Genomic DNA, 9,345 nt, shown 5'->3' with positions numbered 1-9,345 from the left:
TTCTGGGTTGCCTGTCTCATGTGGTTTTATGTTGTCTGTTAAGCAAATTAATTATACTGTCCCTCTTGTTTGCATTTTACATATTTTTGCAGCCTTCCCAGAAAAAGCTGACATGTTATTGCACTTCAACAAATTGTACTTTCTTCCACGTGTTCTGATCCACAGAGACATTGTGCTGTTTTTCATTGTTATATTCAGGCCCAATGTAGTTTCTCTCCATAAATGACTCCAATGAAACCTAAAACACCATCACCTGTAGCTCTGCACTGTATAAGGGAGAGTAAAAAAACTATGTGGTGACCAACCCCAGAAGCTTCTCCTGCCACCATCTGGTGGGCTGGGGCTGGGTTTATAAGCACAGAAACTCAGTGTCTCCATCCTTCTTCCTGGGTTTTATCTGGCACTGGTTACTCCCACTCATCCCAGTCATTTTAGAGCATTGATGAGTTAAATTACAGTGACTTCGTGGAATGATTTGAACTTAATCAGCCAGTATAAAATTAGTGGCTTTTCATATACCTGTGGTACTTGAAGAGTTAGTGAATTTTCCTTTATGGAGAACATCTGGCTGGTAGCAAGACAAAGATTATAACTTCAGGGAAGGCTTTTGCTTATATGCTGAAATAAGACGTTTTCCTCTACAGCTAATATTTTCCTTTTTTAGCTATTTTGAGGTAAAGCAATTGCTTCCATCTTTCCTATCCCCACTCCAACTCTTTATGTTTGAGGTGTATTGTAGTTTATTGTTCCCAAAGCAAGAGCAGCAAAATCATTCTTCAGTCTCAACTGATGCTGTGCTTCTAGAAAACTTCGATTTTATAGTAATGGCCTCTTTCTTATGGCAGTAATTTTAGGATCTATAAACACTGACATCTATATCCAAACTAAAAGAAAATTTGAAATACTGGATGGATCCTGCTAAGGAATCTTGACAGCTTTTAATTTCCTTTTGCAAGTTCCTTGCTGCTGCAGTTTCTCTCTGTTGGTATGAGCCAAAGCAGTTGAGTTTTTTTGTACTTCCTTGCTGCTTAGGACATTTCTGATCAGTGGCAGCCAGCTGGCCAGTGACTTTACCTATCCATCTCATATTTCTGAACATTACATCTGGACTTCCTAATTTACCCAGACACTGTAGCTGCCCCAGAGGTTTTATCTCCTCAAGTCTCTCTCACCTGTGATTACTTCTTGGGAAGCCAAATGATGTTAATTTTTATACTTTTGGAAAGCATTCAGCTCTTAATTAAGACTATTTTGGCCTTTTTGATTTTTGTATGACTATCAGAGTTCAGTTTCTTTAGATGCAGCAGTTAATCAGCTTTTAAAATCTTGCCTATTATTTCCACTGGGGAGACTGACAAAGATACTACTTGTACTTTCCTTTTTTTTAAACAAGGAGAACATCAGTTCTATAACATTTTCCCCCAACCAGACTTGTTATGCATTTTTACCATGAGCATCTCACTGTGCCTTTTAAAATTTCATGCTGTGAAATTATTTTTAATAAACCCTTAAAGGGTTAAAATTAAACCTGAAAGGATAAAACTAAACCAAGCAGCTAAAACTGCTCACATCAAAGCCAATACAAACAAGCCTCCACAGAGGACTGAAGGAAGTAGTTTTGTAACTCAGATTTTGGGGGGAAAGGAGCACAAAGTCAAAACAGAACTATTTAGAAGTGCTGAAAGGGAAAGTAACTTCTATCAAAGAGCATCTTTATATTAAGTCAGTAACACTTGCTGCAAAAGAATTGAAACTTTGTACAAAGGCACTATTGTACATGGAAAATCTGTTAAATAAGTAGGAAGGGAGGAAGGAAGATGTTAAAGCAGAATGATACTGGGGGTTTGTAAGTCACAGCTAATGTTTCAATGCTGTTCTTTATAATTTACACTGCTTCTTCAGGGACTTTATTAAACAGAATTTTCTCATATTCTAGATGCCTCAGTTTCTACCTTTTGCCAGGGAGCTTCATGTGCATCTCACATATTCTCAGACAGATCTGACAGCTGAAGCTCTACCCCAGATTCCCGATGTCTGGACGCTGAAGTGTTTGTTTTGTAGTTGGGGTGCATCCATAGATATAACACTTCCACATCCATCCATCCAACCATCCCTGCTGCGGTTCCTGATCATTCTCCAGCTTCTCTTCAGATCCAGATCAAGTTTATTTCAACTTGATGAGTTATATTAATCTAGTATTTAATTTTTCATTCTTGCCATCTTTAATAGACACACTGACAGTCCTGGCAGTGCTGAAACATGATCTGAGCAGCTTCCTCTTGTTTCTCCCAAGCCCTCCCTGCCAGTTCCCCTGTACCTCCATCTCCTGTGGATGTTTACACCTGCAAGTCAGTAACTGTCTGAAACCTCTTTTCCCCTGACTGTTTTACACAACTGCCTCTCTCACATAAGGAACTGAAAAGCTTTGACAGGTGCTGAATATTGAATTGCAGGAGATCCTTCTGCTTGGTTTGCAGAATCTCACACTATCAAGAGTTCAGATACTGCTTGAGACAAACTCTCACTTTGAAGACCAATTCAAGTGGAGTTATTTTAAGCCAATGTATACTCTTAACTAGAAGATGTCCCCCTGAGCAGGAGGAATTTGTATTATGAAAAAATCAAATCAGATTGATCAGGCTTAGCTTCAGACTCTCTCCAGCATCAGATTTTTATCTCCTGACTAACTAAGCCAACTTCTTCCACTAGAGGTTCACTTTGCTCCCAGCTCAACTAATTATTTTTCCAACATGATCAAGTTGCACATATACAATCTCAGTTGAATTTCCATCACCTGTTGAATCATTCCCTGTGTCCTTCCTTCCTTCTGCTTCTAATTTTCTATTCTCAGGATTCCCTTCTCCTTTAAGAGAGAATGGACAAGTATCATCATAAGGGTTTCATTCTTAGCTTGGCTGGCAGCACCTTTAGCCCACTAAAAATCTGCTTTAGAATCAGGCTGGACACAGTTCAACATTCAAGGCATTAATTACAATCACCAACTCATTAGTCCACATCCAGGCCTCAACTCTGCCTCCAAGATCTCCTGTACATTAGGCAATGTAAACTTAAAACAGATAAACAAATAAATACTTTAGTACACTGATCTATCATTCAACCAGAAGGAATGTAAGAAGAGACAGGTAGATTTTTCTCCTCAGAATGTCCATTAAATTTTGTCTTTTACAGAATTTTACTATGTTTCAAATATTGGGATTTCTTATATGATTTGAATTAATTTCTCATTGCTTTTTTTTTTTTTTTTTTTTTTTTTTTTTTTTTTTTTTTTGATATCTCATCTTTGTATAAGAACCGTGCAATAGGAGAGAGTTAATCTCTGTTTTTAAACTTGTTTTGGTATGGAAAAACTTAATTCTTTATATTGACGCTGAATTTTAGATTTTTTAATCCTTTTATTCCAGTATCTGCATGAACTTACTGATCAGGCCACAGCTACTCAGGACTTGTTAGGATAAACCTGGAATTTAATGCCCACTTTTGGCCCCCCAGCTCCAGGGAGTCATGAGGTGAGTCATCAAAACTACAGTGAGGAAAAAGAAGGTTGCATATTTGTATTGTACCAGGTCTTGCCATATGTCAAATTATCAGTGATACCGCTTATTCAAAATACACAAGAACTGACTGATTTAGGTGTTATACTTAAACATCTGCAGTAGTGTCAGTGTTTCCCAGAGACATTGATTTTGATGGCACGATAAACAGCACATACTGCGAGGATATAAGCACGAGAAATTCAGTAATCAGTTCAAAAATAGAGAGCTGAGGATCATGAGGATCCCAAGGTCAGTGGGAGGCCACACATCTCTCCTTATGGAAAAGTGACATCACTCACCCTTCGTGGGATGCCTCTTTGGTGGAGACCTGGAATCTCAGGAGAGCACCCATAGCTGAGAGCTTCTCAGGCAAAGCCCAGGCTCTGAAGAACTGCACCTGGGAAAGAAATGGCAACAGCAATGGGTGACTGACAAAGCAACAAACCTCTTGCAAATTATTTCCAGCAACTAGTTTATTTGTTTTAACCATATTCTGTGTTAAATGTGAGTCACCTGTGAAATTGATTAAGAGGAGGCACTTTTGTGGTAACTGTCAGTGCTGATGTGTGCCTTACATCTCACAACTGTCCAGGCTTCTAAAGAAAAGATCCTTCAGATGTGGACTCCTGGCCTGTGAAATTCCCAAAGAACATCTGGGGACCAGTCTGGTTCAACTCCCATTGCCCTAGAAAGGGCTTACAGTGTGAGCAGCCACAAGCAGCTTGGAGAACTGGAGAGGATGTTGCTCTGGAAGCTTAGAAGAGCAGGTGAACTATTATGCAAACTGTTGTGTGCCTTCCAAAAAGAAACAGACCAGCAGCATCCCCCCCACCCCCGATAAGCCCAACAGAACCCCCAAGCCATGGGAACCTTGCTACAGCCCTAGGCTTAGAAGAGAGAGAAATTCCTTTCCTCATATGGAGAAATAATAAATCTGAACGAAAGGGAGCACACTGGACCTTGTTTTACTAATGGAGAGAATGATACTGTAGCTGGAGGGGATTACAGCCCTCACCCCAGAGAGAAAAGGCTCCTGTTCTCCACCTTTGGTTCAAGACGAGGCTCTCAGTAATAGTCACTGGCTCAGGAGTCGGTTGTTGGCTGCAGTTACAGCTTCCCTCCCCCTTGCCAGCTGTTTCACTTTGCACTTTGAGGCAGACACCTTGCACCTGCTGCAGGTCTCACATTGTCCATCTGCAGGCTAAGGGCAAAGCCTTTTTTTCTTATGTGCTACACTTTAGGAATAATTGATTAATATCTGTAAATAAAGCTATAAAGTAGAGCTGCTTACAGCATTATTTTCCTTATCCCACAGTCCTAGCATGGAATCAGGCACAGCTTTTTCTCCATGTCTCCATCAAGGACTGCCACAAATGATTCTCCTCCAGCACTGAAAACAGAGGAGCTCTGCAGGACACCACTGACCTGGAAGCCCTCAGCTGCTGCCACAGCAAGAAATGTCAGGAGACAGAAAGCCTGCCCGGATGAACGTGGGGTTCCTACCTACCCTGATGCTGGGTGTCTTTCTGGCACTCTGTGTCTAAAACTCATTTAATTCACCAGTGGCATTTTGGGATTTCCCAAAATCATGTGCTAAATCATAACAAAAGACATCCGCTGATGGCAAAGTCTCTGGGCTCAGAGGATTATGTGGGGTAGGGCTGCCTGAGACAGCCCAAATCCACTTGAGACTGAAAAGGTGAGAGCAGTAAATAAAAGGAAATCCTGGATCACCATGTAGTGTTCAGCTCCCACACTTTGACCTCCTTTGGTCCCTTCTATATTTTGTTAAGATCATATTTCTTTACGTGCTGCCTGGCTTAAAAGCCATCATAAATCTGTGCCATGCAGCAAGAATAACAGGGAAGGCACCATGTAATTCAAGGCGCTCTAATTCCATCCCAGGCACTCGGAGGGAGCCGTAAATCAGTTTGGAGAGGCCTTAGATGGGAGAACTGGGGGGAAGGCTGGGAAGGTGGCCACAGCCTGGCCCCTGCCACTGGAGCCCATCTGCCCTCGGGCTGAGGTGAGCACAACTGCCTCAAAAATAAAGGGTTCTGATGTCTCCAGACTTGAACAGTGATCAAACTACTTCAAACACTCTTTGGGGAGAAGTGTACCTACCCGCCTTTGGTGGGAATGCCCTGTGGGATGTGCCACACAGTGCAGGTGGGAGCAGGCCTGGCCGCTGCTCACATTGTGCATGTCCAGGTTTGCCTCCACCTGGCATCACCTGGGGAAATCAAACACCATGCCTGGCTGGGCTCACCTGTGCCCAAGCCACTTGTGTCCCAGCTGCAGACAAGGCTCTGGGTCAGGGAAAGCTTCACCAACATCGTGGGCCTTTCACAGCTGTATGTGAGCAATGGATGGTTTAGGGTGTTTGCCCACACTCTCACCCAAACCAATGGAGATGTAGCTCCTCCACCAGAAATTTGGGAAGAGCTGGAGCTAGGGATATGCTACCATATTCTAGACAGTAAAATCTCTTTTTCTTTGCTCTAGTGGGAAAAAACTTAGAAGTGTGGAAGTTTTCTGAGGGAGACTTTCCTAATAATAATTTTGCTCAAGTTTGAAAAAAAAAATTTGAATAAAATTTTGTTTTTTTTCTGCCAGCTAGTGAAATATGATAGATGCAATATTTTTTATAAAGCTTCTTTGTGCTATGGTTACAACTTATTAAATTTTGGAAAAGATGAATTGCAAAGGGGAATGGAATTAGAACTTATTTGTCCATTTGAACTTCCAAACTCAGACTCTAAGTTTTACTAAGATGCAGGAATAAAAGGTAAATCATTGAAACTTGGACCATCAAGAATTTTATTCTACCCATGGTAAAAAGCAAAAAAGAGGTGAGAAAAAAGAAAATACAACCAAAATTGCGGCCATGTTGCAACTTTGGAGGAAAATGTTGAATAAAAAGGAGGAAAAAAGTATGTTGCAACCATGAGTATCCTATGCCAAACCTCAGCGGAGGTCACTGGAATGAGCCAGCAAGCCAAGCCTACATAAAAATAAGATCTGTGGGATTCACCATCTGATTTTCAAATAGTCACTGCTACACTATCATTTGTCAAGTTTGCAGGGTAGTTTTTTACCAGACGTGAGAAACACAGTAGCAAATCTGGGCTGAAGGCAGAGAGAGAGGAGTGTATCCTTCCGCACAGGAATAATCTGCTCAGGAAGAACTGTAAAGTCCCAGACTGGACTGAAACCTCCCAGATCCCTGAGTGCTGTGAAATGTGTTTTCATAATTTCACAGGTGAGATGTTTTTGTCACCAAAAGCAAGGTGTTAAAAGGACCAGTCTTACTGTGTAAAGGAAGGGTTAAACTGCCTTTTATTCCTAAAAGGGAAATGCCAATTTATTGTATCAGGAACAATTTTATTTTCAGTTTAGATGTTTACATTAAGAACCATCTAAGAGTGGTACTTTTATTTGTGTTATTCAAAGTGCATCAAGTGTTTCTCACTCTCTTCCAAGTGTTAATTAACACCAGATATTAATGTGTAAACTGCTGCTCACTTTCAGCTGATTAAGAAACCTTAACACACTTTGTTTGTTTTATAAAATCTCACTTAGGCTCCTTGAGGATGGAAATATTATTGTTTACATTTGTATAAGCAAGCTGGGCAGGGAAAACCCAGAGCAAGAACCTCTGGAACATGAACATAAGACACATCAGGGAACTCATTTGCAACTGTCTCTTAACCTGGTTCCTTTTGTGTTGAAGACTAGGCATGAACACTGTCCCACAAACAAAAAAGTCTTTCTACCATCAAGTGCTTAGCATGACTGGTGCTCATTAATTTTAATTGTAGAACAAATGAAAGTGTCCATGTGACTTAGGAACACAGATTTGTTTGAAAACCAGTGGATGTTTTGGCCTAGGTTTTTGATACCTTTGTCTTGCTTTGATACGCAGTGCTGGTGCTGGTTTTTTGGTGAAATCTGAGCATGAACGTCACTGAATCCCAGATCCTCACAGACAACTTCCCAGGCTCTTATCTCCCAGTTTTTGTAATGGAAGTTAATACCTGGATGCCTTCATGGAAAACCATCCATAAGTCACATAGATCAGAGCAATGCCAATATAGTTTTAAAATGTTTGGTTAATGTTGCTGTCATTCAAGATTACTGTGCCGCTCTTAGGGTTGGGCAGTTTTGGCCACCACAATAAGAAAGACCTAAAGCTCTTAGAGAGCATCCAAAGGAGGGGCACAAGGATGGTGAAGGATCTGGAGGGGCCATATAAGGAGTGGCTGAGAGCACCTGGTCAGTTCAGCTGGAGAAAAGGGGATTAGGGGGGACCTCATGGCAGTCTGCAGCTTCCTCCTGAAAGGCAACTCCAATCTCTGCTCTCCGGGACCAGGGACAGGACCCTTGGGAACGGCTGGAGCTGGGTCAGGGGAGGGTCAGACTGGCTATCAGGAGAAGGTTCTTCCCGCAGAGGGTGTCGGGCACTGCCCAGGCTCCCCAGGGAATGGTGATGGCCCCAAGGCTGCCAGAGCTCCGGGAGCGTTCGGACAACGCTCTCAGGGATGCACAGGGTGGGATTGTTGGGGTGTCTGTGCAGGGCGAGGGGTTGGACTCGATGATCTTTGTGGGTCCTTCTCAACTCAGGATATGCCCCAATTCCATGAGTCTACTGTTTACCTCCCAGTAAGAGCCCAAAACTGGGTCCAGGCCCCGTGTGGGAACCCTTTCTGAGCCCAAGGCCAGGCTTTCTGAATTTCCCAACGAGCACCAGCTCTCTCCCTGCCACCACAACTGCCCCTCCTGTTTAGCCAGACAGGGTGTGCCATGTCACCTGTACCAGCACGGATTGGCACACCAGTTACAGTCTTACTGGGCTTTTGGACCCCCCCCCCAGTAAAAATACCCTTTTGCAATTCGCCCTTTCAGCAGAGTGCCCAGGAACCACTCCTGTTTTCTATGGGTTTGCCTCTGCTGCAGCCATGGAGGAAGAGCCCCAGCAGCTGCACTCCAGGGCACTCACACATGGGGGCAAGGCTGCATGTTCATAGGTGAGGCTGGCAGCACATGTCATTAGGGTAGTTACTGGGGTCATCTGCAAATGTCTACCTTTGCTTTAGTGTTTTGCCAAATGAAGTAAAAATTTTTACACTGGGTAACTGGTTTCAGGAATAAGGAGGTTTGCTCATGTTTAAAACCCAACAAAACTGTAAAAGCCTTAAAAATGTAGAAGAGGCAGAACACTTCACACATCCACACAGAGGAGATCCAAAGTTCAGTGGTGGCTTCAGTGTCAGAGAGCTGCTTAATGTCTTCTCTGTACCTTCTCTCAAAACACCATGTACTTTCCCTAGGGCACAGAAGGGAAGCTAATAACTGAAATCCTGGCCTCAGAGAAAATCCCATTCCCACCAATTTTTACCAGGCCTGTTATAAGCAAATGTACAAGCTTTGTTCCAGTAAGATGTATTAAGCTTCTGCTTGTCAATGAATACTTGCTGGCACACTAAATCGAAGAGAGATGTTTAAGTGGATACACACTGTACAGAAGTGCATGCCATGATACACATTTCTCATGTGATGTGTACTCCTGATTAAGCTCTTTCCTCACACCTGATGTGTGCAACAAACAGCATGTCACCTCAAGAAGTGGCAATACTGACTGGAGTTTTAAAAAAACCCAACTGTTCTTCCCTTGTGATTCCAGTAGACCAAGCTGCTGCTTACCTTTGGATACAAACATTTTCAGTCTGCAGTTCTGGGAAATACTCAGTGCCCCTGAGTTGTGCTTTCACGTTTCTGCTGGAGTGTCATT

Source organism: Anomalospiza imberbis, chromosome 5, assembly GCF_031753505.1.
Source record: "Anomalospiza imberbis isolate Cuckoo-Finch-1a 21T00152 chromosome 5, ASM3175350v1, whole genome shotgun sequence".
Taxonomy (NCBI): domain Eukaryota; kingdom Metazoa; phylum Chordata; class Aves; order Passeriformes; family Viduidae; genus Anomalospiza; species Anomalospiza imberbis.
This window is presented reverse-complemented; position numbering follows the sequence as displayed.